This window comes from Panthera onca, chromosome A1 (genome assembly GCF_046562875.1).
Source record: "Panthera onca isolate mPanOnc1 chromosome A1, mPanOnc1 haplotype 2, whole genome shotgun sequence".
In the NCBI taxonomy this organism is placed as follows: domain Eukaryota; kingdom Metazoa; phylum Chordata; class Mammalia; order Carnivora; family Felidae; genus Panthera; species Panthera onca.
The window spans coordinates 147,609,620-147,636,822 of record NC_138339.1 but is presented as its reverse complement, the minus strand read 5'-3'; the positions used below and the strand labels follow the sequence as shown (position 1 = coordinate 147,636,822).

The window sequence follows — 27,203 nt, the reverse complement described above, 5'->3', positions numbered from 1 at the left end:
ATTACATTTTTTTCTAATGTTTATTTATTTTTGAGAGAGACAGAGTGTGAGTGGAGGAGGGGCAGAGAGAGAGGGAGACACAGAATCTGAAGCAGGCTCTAGGCTCTGAGGTGTCAGCACAGAACCCGATGCAGGGCTCAGACTCACGAACCATGAGATCATGACCTGAGCCGAAGTCAGACATTTAACCAACTAAGCCACCCAGGTGCCCCTCTTGTTCCCCACATTAAAGAAAAGATAAGGCTTCTTTTTGCCAAAGTCTCAAGCTGTAAACCAGTAATCACTATTAGAGATAACTTCGGATCAGTACACATGCTCTGAAGATCAGCATGCCTCTGAAAGTGAGCAGTTAATGACAGACTCCACCTTCTGAAAATCAACCAGTTAGCAGACCGTCCCATGCCTCTAGACAATCAGCAAATGCCTCGCTCCAGTGACCATAGAAAGTAAGCCACTCAATAACAGCCTTATTCCAGTGATCACACTAGCAGTTGAATGTCTGTTAATCTATAAACAGGTACTTTTGAAAATCCACCAGTCCCTAGACCAAGTTTTCCAAAACCTTGCATAAGATCAACTCTGACTTTCTTCAGGGAGGCTGTTCTTTCCAACTACAGCTTTTCCTTGCAGGCATGCATGAAGTTTACCTTTTCTGCCTTATATGTCAAGTTCAATTTATTGTTAGTGTGCAACCATTTCAACAGCTGAATCACAAGTTATCACCTCAGTCACATGAGTGACAAAGGCACTCATGAGGCCGTGAAGTTATCATATTCAACATTTTCTGCTTCTTAAGGTGACTGCTATCATCTGTGTTTTATTTATGTGTTTGAATCCCAAAGGCCAATGTAAATTTCATTAATTCTCAGAACAGTGGGTGTCTATTAAATGAGGGGAAAGTCCTTTTGAAACTTTTATAGTATGAAATTATTCAGTGTCAAAAATGGTGGAAAGGCATATATAAACCAGCATATATTAAAAACTAAATCTAAGAGATTTATGATTACCTCAACTATAAAGGGATAAAGTAACAAATTTTCTAATTAAAAGAAATTCAGATAGAAATAATCATAGAAGTTAAATGATTATTCACACTGTGTATCAATCTTTTTAGTACCAAGGACTGATTGCACATACAGGAGTATTTTCTGATTCTAAACTTGCAAACAAGTTTTCAAGTGTCAGGATAAAATACTGCAATAATAAACATGTGCTTGCTCCTTATACTATTACAGGGATTATTAAAGACCTAAAATGCTTCATCTTATTATGGCCCAAGATGCAAGTAATCACAATGCAGGAAAAAAGTCCCTTTGCTTTTGCTAGGTTTTTCTCACGAAAAAGGCTTGCTTAGAAGGCTATTGCAAGTAAAATCCCTTCCCAAAGGAGACTTCAGAAATAGAAAATTTTTGCAGAAACTCACTAGTGAGGGAGGAAAAGTGTACTGTTTTGGGTAGAGATAATACCAACGCGAATTTTGGCGAATGTGCTGAAGTGCAGACAGTTTATTCGAAGTTGAAACAGAGTACCATGGATTCTATGGAAGGTGTTGGTTGGCCTGCTCATACTTTGCATTTCCACATAACGCTGCACAGACAACTGATACCCTTTATAATGACGCTGAATTATGAAATTGTTGCATCTCACTTCAGCATTTAGACATTTGAGCAGTTACGGGATTTTTGTGATTTTGTTTGCATTCGATAATCATCAAGTATCTAGCATTGAAAAACTCGGACTTCCAGTGTCAGCTAGGTCATGTAAACAACTTACAATCATCACTTCTATCCTAACAAGAAAAAGCTGCATGAGCAGAAAAATCAAGGACTCCTCTTTCTGAGAACTTAGGTTACTGGCAAATCACAACACTGATCTGGAGAGACACACCTATCCAGAGAGAGACACAGCCAAGGTCTGCTTACCTGGAGCTGAAGCTGCTGGAGACACAAACATTGGGGACATTTGAGTAAGAGTTTTGGTGAATTGCTGGAGGTTGAGTGTGGACCAGCTTGAGAATGAGGAACTTCTATTGGCCACAGTTTTAAGAGGTGCCCCACATCTCCAATGCCATAAGCCCCAGAAACCCATTTGGATTTCCATGGTAGTGACCCGAGAAACATCCCCTTAGGGCTCTGGTAGGAGAAAGGTCACCATTGTGAAAAATACCTAGAGTCTTTTCCACCAAAAAACCTATTCTCCTGGGGAAAAGAGTTTACCCGAGTCTTATGCTAGTGGGATTAGAACATTCCTCCCACTTTAGTGCCCTCTAACCTTTCTGTCTTGCTAAGGAGAAAATAGACAACAGGAGCCAGGGCTTCAAGGAAACAGATTGGGATGCTGTAACCAGGGGAGGGAGTATAGGGCATGGAGGCAAAAAGTTACACCACCAAAGAAACATTCGGGTCACTCCCAGCCCTAAACACAGACCCACTGAAACTGAGACTTAAAAATGAGATTTAACTGGGGCAACTGCATGACTCAGTTGAGCATCCAACTTGATCTCAGTTCAGGTCTTGATCTCAAGGTCATGAGTTCAAGCCCTATATAGGACTCCACGCTGGGTGTGAAGCCTACTTAAAAAAAATTCTTTTAAAGATTTGAGGCACCTGGGTGACTTAGTGGGTTAAGTGTCCAACACTTCATTTCAGCTCAGGTCATGATCTCAAGAAGCCCCGTGTCAGACTCTGCACTGAGCATGGAACCTGCTTAAGATTCCCTTTCTCCCTCTCCCTTTTCCCCTCCCCCACTTTCACTCTCTCAAAAATAAAGTCTTTAAAAAAATAGATTTAATTGGAAGATTGTAGAATCACCCACCCACCCTCAGCTTGCCACCATAGCAACAGGATTTTGGTATAATAACACTAGTATAGCAGACAGAGCTCCAAGACAGACGCCTTGAGGAGTGTTCAGGAAAGCCAAATTCAAGAGTAGAGAAAAAAATAAGATACAAGCAGAATGTGAAGCCTCTAGTACCTATGGTTGCCCAACTCCTAGCCACATTAACATAAATCTATCAGTGGATTAAAAAGGACAATATACCGTGACCAAGTGAGATTTATCCCAGAAGTCAAAAATTTGTACAACATGTGAAAAATATACTAACCTGCAATAGTATAATGAAGGCAAAATAAACACCGTTATACAAAATCTTGATGCATAAAAAGCATTTCACAAAACCCAACACTCTTTCACGATTAAAAACACTGGCCTAGGAATAGAAGGGAATATCCTTAACATAATAAAGTACATTTATGAAAAACCCACAGCCTGCATCATACTCAATAGTGAAACACTGAAAGCTTTCCCCCTAAGATTAGAAATGAGACAAGAGTGCCTGCTGTTGCCACTTCTATTCAATACTGTACTGGAAGTTCTAGCAAGAACAATTAGGAAGAAAAGAAGTAAAAGGCACCCAAAATTTGCCTTTTAATTTTAGAATTAAAAATCTCTATTTGCAGATGACAGGACTCTATATGTAGAAAATCCTAAGTAATTCACACACACACATGAAAATATGTTAGAATTCATAAAGTGAGTTCAGCAATGTTTCAGGATACAAGATTAATATGCAAAAATTAATTTTACTTCCATGTGCTGGTAATGAAAAATCTGAAAAGTAAATTAAAGCAATTTAATGTATAATAGCATCAAAAAGGATAAAATGCTTAGGGATAAAGTTTAACCAAGGAAGCTAAGACTTGTACAAGGAAAACTCTAAAATATTGCTGAAAGAAACTGAAGAAGGCATAAGACCTAAATGGAAAGACATTTGATATTCCTAGATTGGAGGACATTGTTAAAAATGGCAAAAGTTCCTAAATGATCTACAAACCCAATACAATCACTACCAAAATTCCAATGACTTTTTTGCAAGAGTGGAAGAGCAGAGTCTAAAATTCATATGCAGAGGCGCCTGGGTCAGTTAAGCACCTGACTCTTGAATTTGGCTCAGGTCATGATCTCACGGTGCGTGGGATCGCACCTCATGTCAGGCTCCACACTAACAGCACAGAGCCTGCTTGGGATTCTCTGTCTCCCTCTCTCTGCTCCTCCCCAACTCATTGTCTATCTCAATAAATAAACATTTTAGAAAAGAAAAAAAAAGAAAAAAACAAAATTCATATGCAATTTTGTGAGACCCTACATAGTAGAAACAATTTTGAAGAAGAAAAATTTGGAAGACTCATACTTCACAACTGTAAAACTTACTACAAAGCTACAATAATCAAAACAGTATGGTACTGGCATATAAGCACAGAGTAATGGACTCAAATTCAGAGCCCAGAAATAAACTTACATTTCTATGACAATTGATTTTCTGACAAGAGTAAAAAGATCACTGAATGGGAAAGAATGGTCTCTTCAAGGAATGGTGCAGAGACCATAGGATGTCCACATTCAAAAGGATGAATCTGGACCCCTACCTCACATCACATATAAAAGTTATTAAATATCAAAATCTCTCCCTGGTCCCGAGTGCGAGAGTGTGTCAAGTACAGGGGTGGCCAAGGTACCCAGGAGAACAGGTGGAATCTTCTGTGAGAGCACAGAGGAAAGGCCTACAGAAGAGGAGGTAGCATTAACCCTGAATTGAAGAACCAAAGTGGGGGGAGAAACAACCCCCCATTCATGCTGTCCCCCTAGGGTCACCTCCCTCATCCCCTGACTCGCTTAATGGGACCTGACAAAGACTGGAGGGCAGGAGAAGGAGTGTGGAGCCTGGGGTTGAGCTTCCCTGAGACTGTGGCCTCTGCAATATGAGGAGAAGAGGGACAGGGATGGCTTACAATTCCTGAACCTTCCAGCTGCTTCAGCTCCTTGCTAAAAGTTGGGCAGGATGTTGGTCAGAGATGCCCTCAAAGGGCCTAGAGGTGGAGGGAGCCTCCTGGACTACCAAACATAAGATTCCCAGGAGGCTTATCCCCAAGACTCCAGGAGGAAACATGGAGATCCCCACAAATGCCCCCAAGAAGGTGCTAATGGGGTTCTGGGGTTCTGTTCCAGCTGGTGTGTGTTTACAGCTCCCAACATCTGGGAAAATGAGGTGCTTCCTTTCTGCACTTTGAGGCCTGGAGCCAGCAGGTGAGAAAGAGCCAAAGGCAACAGGGAGCTGCCACCTCTCCTCAGACACATCCAGAAAGCATCCTTCTAGGTAGCCCCAAAGCAGTCGTTCTTGACTGGGGTATTTTGTACCCCAGGAAACACTTAACAATGTCCTGAGATGTATTTGGTTGTCACAGCTGAGGGAGACCTACTGGAGAGATGTAGGATGCTGGTAAACATTCTAACATGGACTAAACAGCCCTCCCCAGCAAAGAGGTCTCTGGCCCAAATATCAGTAGTGCCGAGACTGAGAAAACAGCCCTAAAGGAAGGGGCTTTACTTAGCAAGCCCAGCCCTGAGCTAGGAATCTGGAGGCAGGCTCTGCCATCTGTCCCCTGTACAGAAAGGCAAACAGCTTCCTGTCTGAGCTACCCTCTCCTGGAGACAACCACATCTTCTCTCCTGGCCTCTCTTCGCTACTTGCTCCCTACCACATGCACCTGCTACACAGTGGCTCTAAGGGTCTTTGTTCCTGGCCATGTCCTGGCCTGTCATGTTAAGACAAGATCAAAGCAGTGATATGGATAGAGGGTCTGTGATAACCTAAGGCATCACCATGTGCCACCTCTATCCCCTCTGTTTTCCCTTCTCAGTTGCCTGGACCTCCCTCTTCCCAAGTGCCAGCTCTAAGATTGGTGCATCCATGCTCCCCCCAGGGGCTGTGATGGGCCCTCCCACTGAAGAGCTACACTGAGGATGCTCAGGCCCCAGGATGGGTGCTCTGGACTGAGTCCTCTGTGGTCACCTCCACACTTGTTTCCTGCATCTCTCCAGTAGGGCCTCTCTTCCCGGCAGCAGTGGTTGAAGCCCAGAACTGCGAACCAGATACAGAGCCATCACACGGTTTTGACTTTGGTCCCCAAGTCCATTTGAAAGAAAATGAAGATCATGGTTCTAAATACTAATGACTTGTTCTCCCTTCCACAAATCCAGTAAATACAGTCCTCAAAAAACAAAGTATCAAAACCAAGTAGATGTCCCTTACACTTGCCAGTGGTATTTTATTTATTTTTGAGAGAGAAAGACAGGGTGTGAGCAGGAGAGGGGCAGAGAGAGGGGGGGAGACACAGAATCTGAAGCGGGCTCCAGGCTCGGAGCTGTCAGTCCAGAGCCCGACACGGGGCTCGAACTCACAAACCGGAAGATCATGACTGGAACCCAAGTTGGCCGCTTAACCGACTGAACCACCCAGGCACCCCTTGCCAGTAGTATTTTAGTTACAAGCAACAGAAATAGGGGGATCTTGTTATCACAAGAATCAAGGGGACCACATGGATAGCCCCAAAGGCCTGCTGTGGAGCAGCAGGAAGAGGTGAACAACGAAGAAAGAAGGAGACGGGGCTGCTCCAGGCAGCATTCCAGGGGCCCCACTCCAGTGGAGACTCCCCTGCAGGTGCAGCCTCCTTTCCTGGGGGCACTGGGCCTCGGCTACTGCACAAAGGGGAAGGTTTCTGCCACTAAGGTCTTGGACTCCCTCTAGGTCAGCTATTCACTTCCTGGGTTGGGAAATACAGCTAAAAACAAGGTCTGTCAATCAGACAATCTCTCCACATAAGGTAGAAATTCAACAAGTTTTTATTTTTTTCATTTTTTAGAGAGAAAATGCGTGTGCGCGAGCAGGGAAGAAGGGGAGAGAGAAAGAAAATCTTAAGGAGGTTCTACGCTCAGCACAGAGCCCGATGCAGGGCTTGATCCCACGACCCTGGGATTAACATCGAAATCAAGAATTGGACGCTCAACCAACTGAGCCACCCAAGCGCCCCGAAACAAGTTTTTAAATTTTTTTTTACATTTATTCATTTTTGAGAGACAGAGAAAGACAGAGCACAAGTGGGGGAGGGGCAGAGAGAGAGAGAGGGAGACACAGAATCTGAAGCAGGCTCTAGGCTTTGAGCTGTCAGCACAGAGCCCAACGTGGGGCCTGAACTCACAACCCGCAAGATCTGACCTGAGACAAAGTCGGATGCTTAACCGACTGAGCCGCCCAGGCACCCCAAGTTTTTAAAAATTGAGTAAGCATTAAACCAGATTGTGGTACCCATCACAGACCATCCGCTAACAAGCTCACAGAGACCCAAGGAAACTCACCCTTTCATACAGCCAGGCAGTGACATCGCAGAGAATCATATATTCCAGATAAACCACAACGAGTCCTCAAGAAGACTTGAGGGCACCATCTGTCACACATAGTTCACCTTGAATTCACCTGGTCATTGGGTTGCTACTTGTTTCCTGGTTGCCTTTACCCAAAGGAAAAATCTAGTATTGTATTGCAGGAGGTAGGTTTGGAACTTAGAGACACTCGCCTGCTGAAGTTGCTTCCTACTTTCCTAGAGAGACTGGGAGTTAGGAGATCCACCTTCCTCCATGATTGCATTTCACAGAGATGACTCACAAGTCCTAGTGAAAGCACTCTTGCTCTTTGGAAAGCTAGCAGGAGGGTTATCAGCTTTTAAGTTCCCCTCCCGGCCCACAGAGCAGCTCCGTGGATGACAGGCCTAGGACTCCATGTACCTGGAGCTTGATCATTGTTCAGAGGCCTGGAAAGTGAGCAAGACCCCTTCTGAAGACAAATCACATTCCCCAAAATAGAGAAAGAGCCCTCCCAGTCCAGGAAATGCTTAGTTAAAATCCTCTCGTTCTGGTAGTTTTCAGATTTCAATTATTACTCAATGAATATTATTATTCATTATTGAACTTGGATAATATCTAGACCCACAGATGCTTCCCAAAACCTGCCTCGGTACAAGGATCAGACGTTACTTCTGCCAGTGACACTGGTTCCTGGCCTTCGCATTTAAGGATTTAGTATCTCCCACCAGCAGACATAAAGGTATCTGGGGGCCCCGTCAGTGTAGGAGAATCCCTGAAAACTGCTCAGACGTACAGAGTGAATCATGCCAAGGTGAACCCACATTTCTCTGTCCCTTACAGGCCAGTCCTTGGAGAGACCAGGAAATCCGATTTTCTACAAGAATGGGGAATCCTTGGAAGGGAGTTTCCTCTTGAGTCAAGGAAGAAGAATCCCATCCTGACAAAGACGATTCCTTTGTGCCCAAGTCCAGGGCCATAGAGAAGAGCTGGCGACAATGTTCCCAAATGCTGATGTGTTTGCAGAACTTATACCAGACTATATAGGAGGCCAAGAAATGAACCCCGGCCCATCCTTGTGGAGAAACCATGCAACAGACCCTGGGCCAGAACTGGGAGGAACCAATCTCCTCAGGTAGGGTTCTTCTATGTTCTACTTTGTGGCCCTTAATCACTTAAAGGTACAGACCAACATGGGCTGACTCAGTCCATCACACGGTACTCTAGCATAGTAGAGAATTAGGAGACAGGCCTCTACCTTATTTAGAGTGGTTATGGCCCCCGTGGAAGGCAAGTCCAGAGACAGTCACCCAAGGAGAAGGTCTGGGCCACCAACACTGAAGGGGTCTGTTCCACTTGGCTTTTCCCTGCCTCTGCACACCACCACCTCCCACTTCCCAGAACCAGCTCCATGCCTAGCCCATCCATGTTCCCCAGAGTCAAGCCCTGCATCCCCCCACAAGTGAACCATATTGAGGACACCCAAGTACTAGGATGGGTTCTGGGATCCTTGGGTCCTGTCTGGTCTATCTCTGTGATCATTTCCTGTACTTCTTCTGGCACACCTCAGGTCCCAGCAGGATTGAACCTCTGCAGACTCTGAACCAGGTCTTGAACTTAGATAATCTGAATGTGATCCCTTTTGCACTTTAGACAGTGGACTACCATGGTTCCAAACACTCTTAACTCCTTCTCTTGCCAAAACCCAATGTCATGAAACAAAATGGGACATTGAAGATGGTCCTCCTCTCTTTCATCCTTGGGACATTGGCTTGGATGGGACCCAGAAAATATAGAGAAAAAATATAGAGAAAAATAGAGGTCAAGGTGCTGGGTGGGAGATTAGTTTCTAGGTGCCTGGAATCTGCCATCCCTCCCTCCCTGCTATTTTGTTCATTCTTAGTGCCCAGAGGCCCAATGACCAACATGAGAAAACCTTTACATTCAGAGAGGATAGGCATTCAATCCTGCCTTTAGCAATTTCTAGCATTGTCTATTCATTGACCAGTACTGGATCTCACCCTACTAAAATTAAGCTGAAGTTTCTTCATAGTCAGACTTGGGGGGAATATTTTCTGTGTAGTATATGTACACACATATATGGGGTCACTCAGTCATATTTTTCTCCACATTTTTTAAAAGTGTATGAATTTTCTCCCAGTATAGATCCCAGCTTAGTCTAGTCTTGGTCTTGAAAAACTGTGTTATGGGGCGCCTGGGTGGCTCAGTCGGTTAAGTGTCTGACTTTGGCTCAGGTCATGATCTCATGGTCTGTGAGTTCGAGCCCCGCGTCAGGCTCTGTGCTGACAGCTCAGAGCCTGGAGCCTGTATCAGATTCTGTGTCTCTCTCTCTCTCTGACCCTCCCCCGTTCATGCTCTGTCTCTCTCTGTCTCAAAAATAAATAAACGTTAAAAAAAATTAAAAAAAAAAGAAAAACTGTGTTATTACAATTCATCGCTCTCCTATTACTAAGATTAGTCAAAATAATTATGATGTCCTTTGATTAATATTGCATTTCATGAGGAGAATGGAAGCTTTAAGAGAACCCAGATGGGTAACTGGTCACTAAAGGGCATCCGTGATTAGCCACATTTCTAAAAATAAACATCGGGGAGCAGACCCTCTGTCTTGTGTGCCAAAGCCTAGGTAAAAGGACTCCTACAGGGCATGAGGGGGTGGGCAATCCATCCACAGACTAGTCAGAGACAGGTGTGGGCACAGACATCCTGTCTTGGAGCCCCCCTCTCCCTCCTGGGGCATCTCATGCACATGGAGGCCTTCGTGCCTGAATCCTATTGGGCCTGAGTTCTAGGTAGTCACCTTCTAAAGACTCTCCTTCAAGGCACAGAAAAGCAGCAACACCCCCAGGCCCACTAGGGCCCCTGTTCCCCTCTTAGCTGACAAAGGGTGTCTTGTAATGTGGCTGTAGGCTGGATACACCCCAACCCAGGCACCCAGAGGCCTCCAGAGACAACATGCTACCCTCAGATTTCAGGAAGCATCCAAGGAGACAGGACTGAAGGTGATGATGCTCTGACCCAGGGTGAGATCTAGAGGACCCAACTGTCAGGGCCATCTGGTCCCCACTCTTCCCTCTGAGACCTGCAGGAGGTGCCAATGACCACCAGGGGGAACCAGAGACACCAAAAGGCTAGAGGGTCTATAGTGGGGGAGGCAAGGCTCCTCTAGTGGGAGGGGAGGTGGGGCTCTTCTCACCATAGAGGTGGTTCCTGTCTGTGTCTGAGCCCTCTGTCCCCAGCCCTAGTCTTCATCTTAGTGACTTGTCAGCCTCTTGTCACACACTTGGGTTAAAATGGCCTCTAACATCTCTTTATTCTCTGCTCCAGTCTCTTCCTTCATAGTCTCTGAACTCAGAGGATAGGCTCTTCCTCTGTAAACACTTCTGACTCACCTCAGAAACTGTCCAGGGCTCACCCAGGCACCCACAATTCTGGCCTGTGAAGACCTTCCTCCAGGAAAACCCAATATGTTCATTCACTTCAAATACTTTTGCCTGTAAGATATAAACACAGTGCCCCCTATTTCTTACATTCAGCTGAAAAACTTCAAATTTACCCAGAAAGTATTTTTATTTGAAGTAATATTTCACTGATAAGCTGGTTTCATTGAAATATAGAAGCCATTGCCCTTACATTGAGGACTTTTCTCTAAGCTTTGAAGCTGAACAACATGTCCTCTAGAAGACAGACAGCCCTAAAGACATTTGAAAGACAGATTCTCAAATCCACACACCCCTCCAGAGTCAATCTCAAGGAGAGGTTCTAGGTCAGGCTCTGGTCCTCTGCTCCAAGCTGCAGGGGTTTTCATCAATCTCTCAAGTTCCCCAAGAAATAAAAAACCAAACCTGGCCATTCGAACCCTCTTCACACTGAGGTTCTCCACCCTGCCTGTGCATCAGAACCACCTGGAACCTTCTGAACTCCTGAGGTCCGGGCCCCACCAGGATCATTACATGAGAATCTCTGGAGAAAGGACTCTCACCCTGTTGTGAATGCCTTTCTGGGTAGTTATTTTTTTTAATATATATGTGTGTGTATATATATACATATATATGTATATATACATTTTTTTTTTGAGAGAGAGAGAGCACGCGTGTGCACAAGCAGGGGAGGGGCAGAGATAGAGGGAGACAGAGGATCCAAAGCGGCCTCCACGCTGATAGCAGAGAGCCTAACACGGGGCTTGAACAATAGAGAGCCCCATGTGGAGCTCACAAGCTGTGAGATCATGACCTAAGTTGAAGTCAGCCGCTCAACCCACAGAGTCACCCAGGCGCCCCCTTCTGGGTAGTTCTAATATGCAGCCAAGGTGTGACTCACTTCCCAAGTCTCCACCTCTCTGGAGCACGGGGAGGTGGGAAAGCGCCTAGGAGGCCCTGCTCTCAGGTGTAGCTCATGGTCAAGTGCACCATGTTCCTGAGGGAGTAGGGCTACCATCCAGGCTGTATGTTTGAATAAGCTGGACAGCTTCACAAACACAAAGTTGTAGGCCTCAGCATGCTTTCCCTGAGCTTAGAGACTAATGGAAAAGCTAGACTTGACCAAGGACTTTGATAAGCCATGCTAGTTTTCTAGCTTTGAGGCAGGACCTAGAAGCAGTCCTAGACCACTTCTGACTCAGATACTGAACCTTACATTTAACCCGGTGCCCACGTCCATTTGAGAGATGAGGGAGGTCAGGACTCCTTCTCTTCCTGAAGCCCAATGGAATTTAAGTAAAATGTGAAATTATCTGGAGGATCCTCTACCTTGGCCACATGACCAGGGCTTGGAGAGACCCAAAAAAAGCAGGAAGAGCCAAGGAGCAGGGAGGGAGCTCAGCTTCTGGAGGTCTTGGGATCTATAAACTCTCAGGTTAAAAAAAAATGTTTTTTTTCCAGGAATCAGGGATGTGCATTTTTGAAGAAGAGTCAACTTAGTTTGCAGTTGAGGGTCTAAGGCCCAGAATCCTTTATAACCACTGCCCTAGTCGAGGCCAGGCACAACCTCTCCCAGGTATCCAAGGAGATGCTAGTTTAGGTGCAAAGGGATTTATGGCAGGTGTTATCAATGTCCTAGTCTTTCAGTGAGTCACAAGGGCTGAACTCTGGATGAGCCTGCCTCAATTGCAGGCAAGACTTAAGTCCCCTCCCCTCCCCTCCTTTCTCAATGGAGGACACCAGGATTCCCAGAGAATGCAGGATGCACCCAAGATCACAGAGCCAGTGGGAGTGCTGGGGCTCCGTACTTCCATGGAAAACCAGGGCTTCCCACTGTGGGTGGAGGCAAGTTCTGCCCAAGGGCCTCTGGGTCCCCTCCACCACCATGGCAACAACCCCTCTGCCCTCCACTCTCCCCTTATTCCCTCCTCCATCCACTGCTCTTCTTGTGGTTTGGGTAATAGAGTCAAACTCTCTCTGCACGCCTCCCTTCTCTCTGCTCTTGACTTGTTTCCTGACATCTTGATGTTCTGCCTAATGGTTACTAATACCCTTCCATGACCCACTGTTAGCTTCAGATACAGCCCTTCTCATTCCAGCCTAGAGCTCGGCAGACACACCGGCTGGATCCCATGCCCACCCATGGTTTCTGGCTTTTTCTCTCCAACATCTTTGTTGACAACCGTTTCCACCCAGGCACACAGCTATCACTACTTACCTGCTGAAACCCCACTTTTACCCACATCCCTCTATTCCTTCCAGATTCCCTAGAACTCCCAAATTTGGGCTGTGAGAGTTTATCTAAATTGCATTTCATGTTGGTATTGACAAAAAAATTTAACTGGTGATTTTCTATCAGCTTGCAAGCCCCCCTCCCCCCGCCTTTCCTTAAAGATAGAAAAATCAGCTCTAGATCATAATGAGATGCACTTCCCTTTACAAGACTCCTGTTGACCTTTAAGGGGAAAAGTCAGGGGTCAGGGTGCGTTTCTTTGCCCCGTGTTTAGGGGGAGGCCCCGCAGAGAATCCCGGACTGTTAATGGAAAGTGTTAATGGAAACCAAGCTTCTCCTGGTTTTCTCGATTTTGTAGGTCCTAGTGGTTAAAGGAGTGACTTCAAGGTCAGCCTGGTCCATTGTGCCCTGAGCTGAGCAGAGAATTCTGAGCCAGGCCAGCCCATACGTTCCCTCCACACAGCAGAAAGAGTCCTTATCTTTCTGGCATAGCCCTTGCTTCTCCCTCCGTTCGCTCCTCAGTAACTGGTGGACCCAAAAGTGGATTTGAGGGACACTGTCCTGGCCTCAAAGTCGACATGGTCTCTCCATTAAGGCAGATTTCTCAGAGACATGGTGCCCTCCTGAAATCTGTTCTCTATCGTCTCTCTCTGCTCGCTCCCTCTCCCCTCCTCCCAACTATTCTCAGCCTGGAAAGCCTTGGTTCCCCACCCAGTCGGTATTGCAACATGTGTTTGTCCCTGTGATCAACACACCCCTGGTTTCCCTCTTACCTACTTCAGCCTCTCAGGATGCCATTAGGTAGGAATGGCCATAGATTCTCTCCATATTTTTCTTATTTGCCCAAGTTCCCTTATCTCCTGATGATTTTTTTTCCAAGGTTTATCTTTCAAATTTGTTTTTCCAATGTTTATTTTTGGGAGACAGAGCACTAGCGGGGAGAGGCAGAGAGAGAGGGAAACACAGAATCTGAAGCAGGCTCTAGGCTCCGAGCTGTCAGCACAGAGCCCGACGCAGGGCTCGAGCTCAAGAACGGCAAGATCATGACCTGAGCCTAAATGGGACGCTTAATCGACTGAGCCACCCAGGCGCCCCTCAATGTTTATTTTTGAGAGAGAGAGAGAGAATGGGAAGAGGAGGGGCAGAGAGAGGGAGAGAGAATCCCAAGCAGGCTCTGCACTGTCAGCACAGAGCCTGACTCAGGGTTCTATCCCACAAATGGTGAGATCATGAGCTGAGCCAAAATCAAAAGTCAGACACTCCACCAACTGAACCACCCTGTGAGGTGTCCTATGACACAGAAACACCATCTCCTTACACTCGCCTCACTTTCTTAGCTTAACTACCTTATCTTCCCATATTCTGTCCCAACAAGAAGGTGGCCTGCTTGCTTCAAGAATTCACCCTAAAAACATCATTTTTTTTTTAACGGTGAAATCTGGAAACAGTTTCCCCTAAATTAGAAGATTTTCCCCAAAGGCTTAGAACTCAGTATCTAAGTTCTGAGTTTCCACATTCGTAAGAAGACAGCAGTCCTAAAAGGGGCGACATAATTTCCTTGAAATCCACCTGCCCCTCTGGAATAAGTCTGAAGTCTCAGGAAGGCTTTCCTAGATCAAGCCCGAGTCTTCTGCCCCAAAGAGGTTCTGAGAGCGTCCATCCCTTCCTCCAAGAAAAAGCAAGAGCTCCGACTCTTTAAAGAGGAGCTTCGGGGCGCCTGGGTGGCGCAGTCGGTTAAGCGTCCGACTTCAGCCAGGTCACGATCTCGCGGTCCGTGAGTTCGAGCCCCGCGTCAGGCTCTGGGCTGATGGCTCGGAGCCTGGAGCCTGTTTCCGATTCTGTGTCTCCCTCTCTCTCTGCCCCTCCCCCGTTCATGCTATGTCTCTCTCTGTCCCAAAAATAAATAAAAAACGTTGAAAAAAAAAAAAAAAAAAAAAAAAAGAGGAGCTTCTCTGCCCGGATTGTGCATTAAAACCACCTGAAAACTTACAGAAGTCTCTGCCCCGCTGGAGAACCCGGATGTGGGGAAGACCCACAGACGCCGCTCATGGCCGAGTGCGCCATGTTCCTCTAGGGGGCAGCATATCTCAGCCCAGGTGGCGCCAAGACAATCTCCCAGACAGCTCTCTGCAAACGCCGCGCCCGGACTCAGCCCAGGAAGATTAAACTCTAACCACAGGGATTGACCTTTGAAATGCCTTCCAGCTGATTCCACTGCAGAATCAAGTCTGGGAAGCCGTTTTGCAGCTGAATTCACTTGCAGGCACGATCCATGATTTTGCTGAGTTTATAGATTAGCGGTGGAGCTAGACTTGACCAGGAAGTTGCATTAGACTGCACAGAATTGGGGCGCCTGGGCAGCTGAGTCGGTTGAGCCTCTCTGACTCTTGATTTTGGCTCAGGTCACGATCTCGTGATTCATGAGTTCGAGCCCCGAGTCACGCTCTGCGCTCACAGGGCAGAGCCTGCTTGGGATTTTTCTCTCTCTTGCTTTCTCTCTGCCTCTCTCCCTCTCTCTCTCTCTCAAAATAAATAAACTTACTTTAAAAATCTGTACACAGTGTTAAGTCAAGGATAGAATAACAGAGAAGTTAAGTGTAGCTGGAGCCTAGATATCGGGAGGAAATTCAGCCTGACCTGAAGCTGTCAAGTGGACACGGAGTGAAGCATTTCCTGAAAAACCACAGAACACACTAGCTGCACACTGAGGGAAATATAAGCTGGATCCCCCTTCAGTCTCTTGTCCATGGAAACCCCCTTAGTGCCTGGACTATTTTAATTCCCATGGGAGAGAAAACAAGACAGTTAATGGCACATACATATATTTAGAAGATAGGACATCAATAATTTCTGCTTCAGAAGAGCTGTCGTTATGGTGATAAAAAGAATCTAGGAACTGTTTTTGCATTTCCGCTTTGGAAACAGCCTGGAAGCAGCCACCATTTACACAAAGGGAGAGGCCCTGAACAGGGGTTATGTTGAGGGTGTCGCTGGGTGTGGGTGCCCTGCGTGGGGCCCCACTGGGCACGGAGGTGAAAGGTGTCCTGAAGCTTGTATTTATTTGCCTGCTGTATAACAAGGGCACTGACCTGGAGAGGGAAACCTGGTTTTTATTATTAGCCGGGGGGGGGGGGGGGGGGGGGCAGGGTGACATGGTCAGGTTTTTGTCTAACGTGGTCCCTTAGGCAATCAGGGTGGGGTGTATAGGACAGGCCTGGAGTGGGAAGCAGTGTCCCATTAGGGGATTCCCTGGGCATATGGCATCTGGAAATGGAGGTCGGAAATCTGTCTGTGGAAATGAAGAGACTGTGATGTGTTTTTGTTTTGTTTGTTGTTGTTGTTTTTAATTTTAGAGAAAGAGAGAGAGAGTGTGTGTGAGAGCAGGGGAGAGAGGCAGAGAGAGAGAGAGAGGGAGAGAATCTGAAGCAGGCTCTACACCCAGCATGGAGCCCAACTCAGGGCTCAATCCCACAACCCTGGCATCATGACCTGAGCTGAAATCAAGAGTCAGATACACAACTGACTGAGCCAGCCAGGCGCTCCAGAACTGTGATTTTTTTTTTTTTTTTTTTTTTAAGGATTCCTCCTGAGCCAACAGACGCTGAGCCTAAGTTGGCTGGAGAAGTTACCACTCCCTATAAAGCTCCCTTGCCTGCCTTCTGAGACACCATCCTGAGATGAATGCCATAAATCTGAAGGATTGGGTAGCATGGGGTGGATGGTCACCAAGACTCGAGTTTTATTCTGAGTGGGGTCCAGAATTCTGACCTGCAGCTGAGATTCTGAAGTCAAAAGACAATCTAAGGATCACACTTCTGTGTGTTTGTGGGAGGATGGCTGGGTTGTCTTTCACTTCACTTCATAATCATTTTTACAGCCATTAAATATGATCCCTGCATGTTTCTCTGAACTTCACAAATATTAAACTCATTCAGTCCTCAAAGTGTGTGTCATGGAAGGTGTTACTATACTCATTCGGTGGTGCAGGGTGGTACCTGCCTGGACCAGCTGCATGTCTCAGAGCTGGGAACAAATACCCAGCCCTGTGGCTCCAAGATGCTGTTAATGCTGCTTCTGAAATATTTCCTGGGACAGTCCTGCAAAATTCCTGATTTGAATGGGATGATGTGTCTGCTTTGATTTTTTATTTTTAAAGCTCACTTATTTATTTTGAAGGGGGAGGGGCAGAGACAGATTGGGAGAGAGAGAGAGAGAATCCCAAGCAGGCTCTGTCTGTCAGCGAAGATCCCAGTGTGGGACTCAAACTCACGAACCGTGAGATCATAACTGGGGCTAAAGTTGGATGCTTAACCAACTGAGCCACCCAGGCACCCCTGGCTAACTGTTTAAAAAGTCTTGAAGAAGGAACGGCAAGGTCAGCCAACTGTCAACTTAAGGCATACTGTAGAGTCAGGGGTCTCCTACAGCCACAGGAAAGAGTGTGTTGAAAATAAGACTCACTTGGGGCACCTGGGTGGCTCAGTTGGTTAAGCATCTGACTTTGGCTCAGGTCATGGTCTCACGGTTCTTGAGATCAAGCCTGGTGTTGGACTCTGCACTGAGCAGGGAGCCTACTTGGGATTCTCCTCTCTCTCCCTCTCTCTCTGCCCCTCCCCTGCTCATGTTAGCGCTTGCTCTCTCTCTCTCCCTCTCTCAAAATAAATAAGCTTTTTTTTTAAAAAAATTGTATTTTCAGTCTACCTCAAGTGACCAAATAAGTCACTTATTTAAGTATATACATATCCTTAAAAATATGTACCAAAAAAACCAAAAAACAAAAAACATGTACCATAGTTGTGGTTTTTTAAAAACAACAAAAATGACATTTTGTTATAAATCACATTTTCTCTTTCACTCAACGTTATCAGGTGTGTATTGCTATATGTCAATTTAGCTCATTGCTTTTAACTGATGTGTAGTCTACAGTTGACTCTTGAAAACACCAGTCTGAACTTATGTGTGTCTGTCTATACGTGGATTTTCTTTCAATAAATACAGTCTAGTACTATACATGTATTTTCCTTATGATTTTCTTAACATTTTTTCTCTAGCTTATTTTATTGTAAGAATACAGTATATAATATATATATAATATGTTAATTGTTTCTGTTATGTTGGTAATGCATCTGGTCAACAGTAGGCTCTTAATAGTTGAGTTTTGGGGAGTCAAAAGTTACATGCAGATTTTCAAATGTGCAGCAGAGGTCGGTGCCCCTAACCCCTGTGTTGTTCGAGGATGGACCATATATGCATTTTACTTATCTACTCCCCTAGTGATGAACATCTATCTACGTTGTAATTTTTCTTCCTATCACAAAATGTCAAAGAATATCCTCACGTTTCCTCATGGGGTTAAATGAGACTTTCAGTGGGCTTTTGTTCCATTCTTCACATGGTCACCTCCTTTCCCTTTAGCCCTGCTTGTCATATCTGCCAAGAGTCCTTCTCTTATCATCCTACCTAAAGACCACCCTCCTCGGTTATTGTTTCAGTCCCCAGCTTGTTTCCTTCATAGCATATATAAAAAAGTTGAAGTGTTTTATTCTATTTTCTTTCTCTCTCACCCACTGGAATCTAAGCTTTACGAGGGCAGATACTTTGTCCTGTATGCTCAGCACCTATGTAGCCTAAGTCCATGAAATAGGAAGTTGACAACGATCCATTAAAGAAAGGGTAATCCTAGAAGATATGAAGACAAATATATATTACATATTTTCATGCTTTTATGTAGGGTTCTACAGTGTTCACAAGAAATTAAGGATTTAGATAAATATATGTTCTCTTCAAAAGTTTCACTGGATGTCCGATAGTTCAGATTGTTGGTAAGTGGGGGTTGAAAAACTAATTTACTAACCTTTTCATTGGAGGTAGTGGAAATTCACAGGGAGAGTGGAAAGACCAGCCTATCCTATACCCTCCAGAACCTCTCAATTAAATCACTTCCAGGACCCTTTTACTCCCCTGCTCATATATACACTTACACACTGCAAAGTGCTTTGTGCATCAGGGAACTCTTCTAGCACTGTTTGGTGGGACCGAGCCTATATAAGGACCCTGTGTTGTGCTACTCTCCTCACAACCAGTGTCAGGAAACACTGGAGGAACCTGGGATGTTATTCATCTTGGGCAGGGTGGAATGAATGGGAGTCCCCTGGGACTTGCTGTTGAACAGTGAATGAAGCCACTGGGATCTTTTTTTTTAAATTTTTTTTTCAACGTTTTTTATTTATTTTTGGGACAGAGAGAGACAGAGCATGAACGGGGGAGGGGCAGTGAGAGAGGGAGACACAGAATCGGAAACAGGCTCCAGGCTCGGAGCCATCAGCCCAGGGCCCGACGCGGGGCTCGAACTCACGGACCGCGAGATCGTGACCTGGCTGAAGTCGGACGCTCAACCGACTGCGCCACCCAGGCGCCCCGCCACTGGGATCTTTGATGACCCTGAAGTGCTGGAGATAAGCTGTCCCATTGTTTCATCATGAGGAGCCATAGATGATACATCACCTTGGAGAGTGGGTTGTTGTTGTTGTTGTTGTTGTTTAAGACAAACTCCTTCAGGGTTGCTGAAAGATGGACTCAGCCTGTTTTCCATGATTCCTAAGCAAAGTAAGTTGCTATGAAACGTTGCTGTATGAGGTAAAGCAGTCAGTAGAATGGTTACACGCAAGCACCTTGGAGCAAGTAAGGCCTAAGACCGAGCCTTGGTTCTGGTACTTGATGACTGTGACCTAGAGCAAGTAACCAAAGATCACTTTACAGGATTGTTTAGATTATTAAATGAGGAGATCATGAATATACAGTGGTTAGCACAGAATGGATATTTAATTGATTGCTAAAAACAAATGAAAAATCTAATTGAATACAGATTGGTAATTCCCAGTAATAGGCAACTTACAACAAAGGTTATAACCCCGTAAAGGTTTGTTTACACCTTTGTAAAGTTTCCTCTATACAGATGGTAAGTTTTTGTTAAAAATTAATTTACTGGATGGGGTGCCTGGCTGGCTCAATCAGTGGAGCATGTTAACTCTCGATCTTGGGGTTGTGAGTTTGAGCCCCATGATGGATGTAGAGATTACTTAAAATTAAAGACATCTGGGGTGCCTGGGTGGCTCAGTCAGTTGAGACTCCAACTTCGGCTGAGGTCATTATCTCACAGTTTGTGGGCTTGAGCCCCACATCATTGGGCTCTCCGTTGTCAGCGCCAAGCCTGCTTCAGATCCTCTGTGCCCCTCTCTCTGCCCCTCATCCGCTAGTGGTCTCTTTCTCAAAAAATAAAAAATAAACATTAAAAATAAATAAACAGGGGCACCTGGGTGGGTCAGTCGGTTGAGTGTCAGACTTCGCCTCAGGTCATGATCTCACTATTTGTGGGTTTGAGCCCCACATCAGGCTCTGTGCTGACAGCTCTCGGAGCCTGAAGCCTGCTTTAGATTCTGTGTCTCCCTCTCTCTCTGCCCCTCCTCCACTCATGTTCTCTCTCTCTCTCTCTCTCTCAAAATAATAAACATTTAAAAAATTAGAATAAATAAAAATAAACAAACAAATAAAGAAAGCAATAAATCTGGGGTGGCTCAGATTTATTGGGTGGCTCCATCAGTTAAGCATCTGACCTTTGATTTTGGCTCAGATCAATTTGTGGGTTCAAGCCCCTCATCAGGCTCTGTGCTGACAGCATGGAGACTGCTTGGAATTCTCGTCTCTCTCTCCCTGCTCCTCCCCCTTCTCAAAATAAATAAATACTAAAAAATAATTTAAAAATCTTAAAAAATTAATAATTTTCTGGACAATTTAGGCTTTTTCTTTTGGACTCTGCTCTCACAGATGACTGTTTTCTATGTCTGAAGATAAGCCTGTAGGATATCTGTGCTAGCTCCATGATAAGAATATTCCTCTGCTTGTTCTTCAGAACTAAGATTTTCTCTAAATATGGTTTAATTTAAGGGTTTTTTTTTTTTTTTTTGGACATATGTGTTCTTCAGTAGAAATGAAGCTACTAGATTAGGCAGTTTTTCACTGCTGGGAGTGGATTCTCAGAAATTTAGATAGACTGGGGCACCTGGGTGGCTCAGTGGGTTAAGCATCTGACTCCACTGGGGTCATGATCTCACAGTTCATGAGTTCGAGCCCCGCATCGGGCTCTGTGCTGACAGCTCAGAGCCTGGAGCCTGCTTCAGATTCTGTGTCTCCCTCTCTGCCTCTCACCCACTCACGCTCTCTCTCTCAAAAATACATAAACTTTAAAAAAATTAAAAAAAAGAAATTTAGATAGACTTCTTCATTAAATCTTCTGAGTAAAGGTGTTCATTTTCCAGGTAACTGACTTAATAGTAACTTACTTGATAGAAAGGGTTGAGGTGCCATGTAAGATTGTTACACTAACCGGCACAGGGATTCTGGGAGTAACTTCCTAGCTTTTATTTAATCCAACTTAAAGCAACTGAGCAAAATAGCCAAAATAAATAACGTACAAATAGGTCCTGGGTTTGGGGCACTGAGATACCAAAGACAATATGAATGAGGGCCTTGTCTCCAATCAAAGCACGTAAGGCAGAGAGAGCAACAGCCAGTGCTGTTACATGTAATAGAGACACGAGTCGTAGGATGTTCTCAACCTCCATCTGATCACTACACAATTTCAAGTATTGGTCCCCTTGGTGTGGCACATTTAAGTTTGAATACTAAAAATGCCACTAAAACACAATAGCGGCAACTGCAAAGCAGACCCTGCTGTTGGGTGACACTATTCTGTGATGGCTATAAATACCTCTGTAGGTGGCCTTTACACTTGGCTGCCTTTTAATGTTGCATTGCTTGTTTGAGCAGAACTGTGTCCTGTCCTGACCACATTCTCTTATAACCTCTTGAGACAAAGATCTCTTATACCGCAGCAAAAAGAAAAATGCAACTTTTCTTTGGTGCCAGCTTCAGTTTATACCTCTATATATTCAGCAAGCTGAGCCTCACTTTACCTTGCAAGAGAGCCCAATCCACTTGGTTCAACATTCCATCTGACGTCCCTGAAACAGTACGTGTAATCCATTGCAGAACCAGTACATTTCACTTATTGGGCACAATTGATTGACGTATCTTGGTGGCTCCAGGCGCAACAGTATGCCTTGGCCACCCGTTTCAAGACCTCATCTCTAACTGGAGGTGTTAAGAGCAGTGTAATGGTTGGGAACTGATATAGTCAGGGACAGCATCTTAGAGATGGACCTGGTAGGATGGGCACAATTTAAATTTGTAGATACAGAAATGTTGGCTATTCCACATGAGAATAATACTGTCTTTTTCATTCTATAGCATAAAGAATTTTCACTTCCAATTTTCCAATTATCTTTTCAACTTCACTTCTTCGCTTCTTAAAGTGTAGCACAATTTCCACAATTCATTTTATCCAAAGTAGGTGGTGCAAGTTTGTAAGGATGTCAGATCACTAAATTACAGTGACTTCCTTTCACTTAACAGTATACAAGAGTTCAGGTCATCCCCCTGCTATTGGGTTTATGCCCATAACCATCCAACCCTGTCCTCCCAAATTTGATTTCTGGCTTTCCCTTTTATCCAGGGAATCCTTGTCAGGATATAGAATCCCCTTGACACTTTTTTTTTTAAGTTTTTTTTTTTGTTTTTTTGTTTTTTTTAAGTTTAGCAGGGGCAGAGAGAGGAGAGAGAATCCCAAGCAGGCTCCTTGTGTCAGTGCAGAGCCTCGATGCAGAGCTTGAACTCAGGAACTGTGAGATCATGACCTGAGCCCAAACCAAGAGTCACACGCTTAACCGACTGAGCCACACAGGTGCCCCGACACTTTGCACTACTAAGGATACCTGACCCCTTCCCTGCATTTGGCACTGCCAGCTTTTCCCTCATTTAAGCCCTTCTCCCCTTCCTTTCTCTGACACCATACTCTTGGTTCTCCTCTTATGATCATTTCTTCTTTGGTTGTTTTCCTCTGTCCCTTAAAAGTGTTTCTTAGGGCTGGGATTGCTTCTCTTTTCTCACTCTACATATTCTCCATGGAGAACTGTCTAGGGGTTCTTAGGACTGCAAAATGCCTCAGTTGAGATCAGCAAGCCTCTTAATACATGCTCACTAGCTCTCAGACATCACTCTGCCTCCGTTTAATGAAACACACCTACAGGGACAAAAAAAATGGGAGCTTTGTTAGGGAAATTTCCAGCTACCCTCTCCTCAGGAAGGACCCTAACAGGAAGAACACTGTAAGGAGTCTCAATTGAAACTTCATTTGTTGTTGTTGTTTTCTTCTGATTAGTAGCACAGGCCTTAAAAAAAGTATAAGCAACCCTGAGCTTGTTTTCTGAGACGTCCTCTTTATCCCACTCCATTTTAGACTGAAGCTCCACACAGCCTGGACTACTCGTGTCCTGTTCACTGAACTGCTCCCAGAACCAGCTCGGGCCTGGCACAGGGTGGGTTTGGGGTCTTCGCTGTTGCTTGCTGGCACTCTCTACAGGCGAGGTCCCCAAGGGGACCCAAGGGACGGCCGCCCAAAGGCCATGGTGCTGTCCATTTGAGCGGGAGAGTAAGAAACAGGGCCACGGCTGGCTCTGCCGAGTGGTGCCGCACTTAACTCCATCTGAAGGAGCAGACACGTGCCACCGAGTGAGGGCAGGGCACACGCATTTCCCCTGGATTTCATCCTGACTGTCCCACAACAAAAACAACCTCAAGGGTTCCCTTCCCCCAACCAGGCCTCGGGGGGGGGGGGGGGGGGGGTGATGCCCTGTCTGACTCGCGCAGCCGCAGTGTGGAGGGCCAGACCCTTCCTTCTCGGCGCACAGGGAGCTCCGCCCCTTACGCAGTGAGGCGGGAGCGCGCGAGCCTCTGTCACGCAGGCGCGTTCGCGCGGCGTAGGTGGCGCTAGAGGCCGCCTGGGGGGTTGTAAGGAGACGGCGCTGCCGCCATTTTGTGGGGTGTTTGTCGCAGCGGGTGGAGAGCGAAGACGGCGGTTTGGCGACGTTTCTCGGCCAGAGGGCCTTTTCCTTTTGCGGAGGTAAGGTTTTGGGTCGGCTGGGCTGGGCCGTTTCCAGTCTTTTAAGTCTCAAAGCTAGGTGTCGGAGAAACGACCCGGTTCGGGGCCTTGGCGACCGGGGTTTTTTCGGAGCACAGCTGGGTTGGTGGCCTTCAAAACCTAGAGTTGCTCAGGTGCCGTGGTAGATTTAATGTCCTGGGGCGGACAGGCCCCGATTCTGCCGCTGAGTCTTCTCTGAGGGCCCCGGCCTCTCGCATCGCGGCTCCAGAGGCCCTGGCTCGTGCCGCCGGCGAGGGCGAGGATCTGTCGGGAAGACCCTTCGAGAGCCGTCCTTGGGGGTTTGTGTTGTCTGAGATCAAGTTCTCCCCTGATGGCCTGGTCTCTGCTGTTTGTAGCATTTGCCGGGGGAGGGGGGGGGGTTCCAGAGTCCAAACATCTGGCCCTATCTGTGAGTGCGCCAAAGGCACTGGCCAGGTGCCCTGGGGCGGGGTGGGGGAGGGTGGGGACCGGGCGTCTGAGAAACCGCCCGTCTGCTTGAGTCCCGGTGGTGGAACCGAGCTCGTGCTTGTGCGAGGTGGAGATACGGAGAGGTTCGTCCCTTGTGCAACACTTATTCCCCCTGAAGTGGAACATACCATCGTTGCACTGGTCTGCGTTTTGATACTTTTGCATCTTGTTATCCTGGATTACCTAAGTAGCCTGCCCCGCTGACCCGGGCACCCACCTGGTCTTGCTTTATAGCTGCCCTTTTAAGATTGTGCTCCATAAACACACCTACTTGCAGGCTGCTCGTTGCCCATTAAGTGCAGTCCTTCTGGAGCCATCTATGTAATCGTGGCTTTAACCTGTTTCGATTTTTTTTTTTTTTAAAGCCATATACATTGAATAAAATTGACGGGTATGAAAGGGCAGGGAGAGAATCCGATTTCTAAGACATGTATATACATACAGATCCATTGTGTCTGATGTTTTTAAAATGAAAGATATGTGGGGATTCTAGCATGTAGGATTATTTAATTAAAGGTAGTGTAATAATTCTAGATGGGTTTTCTTGTGGATGTGAAGGATCTTTGTTAAATATGGGTCTGGGATTCTTTGCCTTCTGAGACAGTATTTCTGAACATGGTTAGCAGGGAGAAAAGCTTTCTAACAGCCGAATTAAATTTAAAGTAGTGAACTTAACTAGAGAAATAAATCATTGGCCCTCCCAAGATGCTCATTCTTAATGTTTTGAGTATTGATAATTTTGGTTGTTTGAGAATTCTGCCTTGTTCGAGGTGAGCTGGTTGTGGCTGACTGACAGAAGGAAAAGAAAGCTAAAGCAGACACAAGTTTTGTAAAAATTGCATAATAATGGATAGTTATAATCCTCAGTCATCAGATGTTGTAATTTTGCTGGCTGTGATTTAAGAATGCTTAAACAATAAAAAAAAAAAAAGAATGCTTAAACAATCTATTTTAAAGAGTTATGTGGTTAAAATACAGTTTGGGTAATTGAAGGAAGTGTTGGAAGAATTCCACTAGAAATAACAATTTTAGATGGCTTTTGTGATGGCCTTTGCCTCAAGTTAATTTTTAGTGTCATTCATTTCAGTTTCCCATTTTGAAGAGACTATAAAACCAGAATGCTCACTTAATAATTTCCAGTGAGAATCCTTTTTAATTTTTTAATTTTAGAGAGCAAGAGAATGAGTGCAAGTGGGAGAGAGGGGTGGGCGGGGGGGTGGGGGTGGGGGGGTGTGTGGAATAGAGAAAGAATCTTAAACCGGCTCCACAGCTCCACAATCGGTGCAGAGCCGGATGTGTGGCGCATGCGGGGCTGGGGCTTGATCCCACAACCCTGGGATCATGACCTGAGCCAAAATTAGGAGTCAGACACTCAACCAACTGAGCCACCCAGGTGCCCCTCCAGTGAGAATCCTAACTAGTTTTAGGATTTTTTATTTACCTGACCAATGCACCCTCATTCCCTTTTTTAAGCAAAAGTTATGATACAAATATTTTCTTAGGGAATACTTCCCAGGAGAATCACAGCTGCCTCATTTCGAGTCTTTTTTTAATCCGTTTGAAATCATTTAAATTTTTACTTGAATTTGTTTGCTTGTTACTGAGTCATTTGGGCAAGCTAAAGGCAGTTAACTAAGCTGGATTTGCTCCATTTTTTCTTTTTTTAGCTCTTTCCTTGAGCTGTGAAACTCACCCTTTCCCAGCAGCTTGGATATCATGGATAAAAACTGCTTATTTGTAAAAGAATTAAGATGGGGAGCAGCAGATAGGGATTACATTGTTAGAACACAGATCCTGAGCCTAGAGGGAACCTATGCTTTAGAGGTTGTAGATGGAGGCAGAAAATCAGGGAATTGTCCGTATCATCATCCCATTTCACTGTGACCATGTGCATCCTTGTAGGTTGGTTTTTTCAGTTACCCCAGATCTACAACAAATATGTTTTCGTTTTAAGGCTAATTGCAAGATGATCTGAAAATAAACATGTTGGATAGAGAAAATGAGTTTATACAAGCTTTGCTTTTACAGTCTCTGAATACTGTGTTCCACTCACCTCCTAGTTTTTTCCCCAAAGCTTGGAGTCATCCTGAGATTTAGAAAAAGCAATTCTCTCTAGTTTTTGAGAAGAAGCAGCTTTACTGGCTCTTTACTTGTAAGACAACGTCATCCCCTATATTTAGTATACCTGAATGTTTCTCTGACTTCAGTTGTTTGTGTTACAGAATTTTGCCAAAGCTGTATGGCACGCTATTTCTCTCTCTCTTCTTTTTTAAGTTTATTTTGTGAGCGAGTATGTGCCAGGGGAGAAGGCAGGGAGAGAGAGAATCGCAAGCAGGCTATAGACGCAAGGACTTCATCCCAGGAATCCTGAGAGCAGACCCGAGTTGAAATCGAGTTGGGCATATAAGTAACTGAGCAGCCCAGGCACCCCGTGATATTTCTCTTTAAAATAGCCCATATATTTTTTAAATTTTTTAAAGTTTGTATTTTGAGAGAGCACATGCAGGAGGAGCAGAGAGAGAGGGAGAGAGAAGGAGAATCCCAGGCAGGACTCAAACTAACAAATTGTGAGATCATGATCTGAGCCAAAACCAAGAGATGGAGGCTTAAGCTACTGAGCCACCCAGGCTCCCCTAAAATAGCTCATATTTTAAAGATAACATTTTTTGAGGGGTTATGTGCCCACTCTTGATATCGGCTCAGGTCATTATCTCATGGTTGGTGAGATCAAGCCCCAAGTTGGGCTCTGCATTGACAGCATGGAGCCTCCTTGGGATTCTCTCTCTCCTTCTCTCTCTGTCCTTCCTGTGCTCGTTCTTTCTCTCTCTCTAAG

The 27,203-nt window shown here is 45.4% G+C and overlaps 1 protein-coding gene across 2 annotated transcripts in view; it reads left to right on the top strand.

Annotated features, from left to right (window-relative positions):
* Nucleotides 1–19,383: 19,383 nt before the first annotated feature.
* CLK4 (CDC like kinase 4) overlaps nucleotides 19,384–27,203 on the top strand; it is a 29,416-nt gene continuing 21,596 nt past the window's right edge. Inside the window, exon 1 of one of the 2 annotated variants that reach the window (XM_078451887.2) lies at nucleotides 19,384–19,473. The gene's annotated coding sequence lies outside the window, so the exon portion shown is untranslated. Of the gene's footprint in view, nucleotides 19,474–23,744; nucleotides 23,885–27,203 lie in introns of those variants that run through there. The other variant, XM_078451886.2, reaches the window with a different exon arrangement.